We start from the raw sequence: 3,165 nt of genomic DNA on the forward strand, positions 1-3,165 counted from the left end.
CAGATTTGTCCTGGAAGGGGTTAAACTGGGTGGCTCTTTGGAGGCAAAGATTCTGAGGCTCCGTCTAACATACTTTGGACATGTTGTGAGGAGGGACCAGTCCCTGGAGAGGGATATCATGCTTGGGAGGGTGGAGGGACAGCGCAGGAGAGGAAAGCCCTCTCTGAGGTGGATTGGTTCAGTGACTGGGATAAATGGGATGGGAGTGTCGGAGACAGTGCGATTGGCACAGGACAGAGTGGAGTTTAGGGCTGTTGAACATAGGGTCGCTATGAGTCGCAAGCGACTCCTCAGCTCATAACAACAACATAGGGATTTGAGTCTTAGAAGATCTCATTCATCTATTTTATATTCTCCTGGTTGTAGGGATCTTTGTCTTCTTAATGGTGAACTTCAATCCATATTGAAAACTAGTCCTTGATCTTTTGCAGCAAGTGTTTCAGGTCCTCATCAGTTTCACCAAGCAAGCAAGGTTGTGTCATCTAACATAGGTTTTTGATGAATCTTCCTCCAATCCTGAAGCTACAGTTCTCCTCATAAAGTCCAGCTTCCCAAATGGTCTGTTTGATTGAAAAGACATACATCTTTTCTGATTCAGAACCATGCAGTGTTTCCATGCTCAGAACTGAGGGCTGCTTCCTGGTCCAAGTATAGGTTTTGCATAAGCAAAATCAAGGGATCTGGGATTCTCATTCTCCTCAAAGTTAACCACAATCTGTTGTGATCCACACAGTTAAATGACTTTTCAAAGTCAATTAAACACAAATAGAAATTCCTCTGCTATGCTTTTCTTTATGCCAACATCCATCTGACCCTGGTGATAATGTCTCTAGTGCCATGACCTCTTATAAACCCAACTTGAATTTCTAGTTGTCCTCTGTCAATGCACTGTTTCAGTTACTTCTGAATAATCTTTAGCAGGATTTTGCTAGCATGTGATATTAGTGAAATTGTTCAATAATTTCTACACTCTGTCAGGCCACCTTTTTTTGGAATGAGGTTAAGTATGGATCTCTTCCAGTCAGTGGGCCAGGTAGTTGTCCTTCAGATTTTTTGATACAACCGGGTGAGCATAGCCATGGCAGCATCTGTTTCTTGAAATATGTCGATTGTTAATTCATCAATTCCTGGGGTTTTATTTTTGTCAAATTCTTCACAGGAGCCTGAACTTCTTCCTTCATCACCATTACTTATTGCTTATATTCTGTTTTTTTAAATTCTTCTATGTCAGTCAATTCTTTTTGATACAGTGACTCTTCATACTCCTTCCATCTTTTTATTTATAGCTTTCTAAATCATTCAATACTCTACCCATATCATCCTTAGTCTTTGCAACACATGGCTTGAAATTGCTTTTTAATTTCTTTAGCTTAAGAAATGCAGAGCAATTTCAGCCCTTTTGAGTTCCATACTCCAGATTGTTTCACATTTCATTGTAATACTTTGCCTTGTCTTCTCATGCTCCCCTTTGAAATCTTCTATTCAGATCCTTAACATCTTTATTTCTTCCCTTTGGTTTGGCTTCACAGCGCTCTAGTGCATATTCAGAGTCTCTTCTGACATCCATTTTGGTCTTTTATTTTCCTCCTTCTTTGTAATGATCTTCTGCAATTTTCCTGGATGATATTTGTTGTATACTCCCAAAGCTCATCGGGTTCATTACTATTCAAGGCCTCATACCTGATCCTGAGTTGTTTTATAAATTCAGGGGTTATAGACTCAAAAGCAAATTTTTATTCCTGTGTGTATGATTTGAACTTCTTTAGCTTTAATTTGAACTTGCATATGAGTAGTTGTTGCACATGTTTTGCATTCTATTTGCAAAGTATGTATTTTCTACCTCTGACATGTAATTTATCAATGTTTTATTGAAGTATTTCCATTATTCAATGCCAACAAATCATTGATAGAAATTCTTTTATAGCTCTTAATACCAAATGCAATGCTTCAGTATTACTCTGTTTACATCTTTATTAAACACAACTTTTATTTCAATATAACTTCAGTATGAACTTGTAGATTGTTGTCTTTAACTTTAATATGTATCATCAGGTAACTTTCTCAAAGGTTATGTGATAGTACACATTCCCACAGGCTTTTCCTTTCTATCGTTTCTATCAGCAAAACTATTAAAATGTTTGAAATGTGTGTCATAAGTGGAAAATTGTCATTGAAACTATAAATTGTATTCCTCTAACATAAGCTTAAACAACTTTTCATAAATGTATATTTTTTTATTTGATGTTGCATGACTGTAATAATCTGTGGGGTTTTAAAGCATTGTTTACTTTTTAATTTATTGTCAATAGTAGCATAATATGAATTGAGGCTCAATATAAAGAAAACAAACATTCTCACCACTGGACCATGATAGATGGTGAAGAGATTGAGATTGTTAACAGCTTTAGTTTGCTTGGCTCCACAATCAACACTCTTGGAACCAGCAGCCAAGAAATTAAAAGACATATTGAGACAGGAAAGTCTGTTGTTAGAGACCTTTAAAAAGTACTGAAGAGCAATGGTATCAGTCTAGAGACTAAGATGTGCCTGATACAGGCCACGTACTTTGCAATCATTTCCTATGCATCAGAGAGCTGGACAATGATTAGGGATAATAGAAGAAGAATTGTTTCCTTTGAGCTGTGGTGTTCAGAAGAGTACGGAATATTCCATGGACTGCTAAGAGAATGAACAGGTTTATCCTAGAAAGGGCTAAAACAGGCTGCTCCTTGAAGGCAAGGATTCTGAAGCCTCGTCTGACATACTTTAAACATGTTGCAAGGAGGAACCAGTCCTTAGAGAAGTACATTATGCTTGGGAGGATGGAGCAACAGAACATGAGAAAAAGACCCTCTATAAGATGGATTGATTCAGTGACCGGGGTAATGGGGGTAGGTGTGTCAGAGACTGGCACAGGATTAGAGCAGGGTTTATGGCCGTTGTGCATAGGGTTGCTATGAGTCACAGGCAATTCGACAGCACACAACAACAGCAACAGCAGCATAATAGATATCAACTATATTTCAACTGTCTGTCTTTAAATAATGGTTTGTTGGTTTGTTGTTTTTTTTAAATTTACTACCAATCCATGAAACAATATATGAGCAAGAGCCTATGGTAACGAAAGAAGTTCAGGCTGCTTTGAAGGAAATGGCAAAAAATAAG

Source organism: Elephantulus edwardii, unplaced genomic scaffold, assembly GCF_000299155.1.
Source record: "Elephantulus edwardii isolate Elephantulus edwardi_28Jun2011 unplaced genomic scaffold, EleEdw1.0 scaffold00120, whole genome shotgun sequence".
NCBI classification, from domain to species: domain Eukaryota; kingdom Metazoa; phylum Chordata; class Mammalia; order Macroscelidea; family Macroscelididae; genus Elephantulus; species Elephantulus edwardii.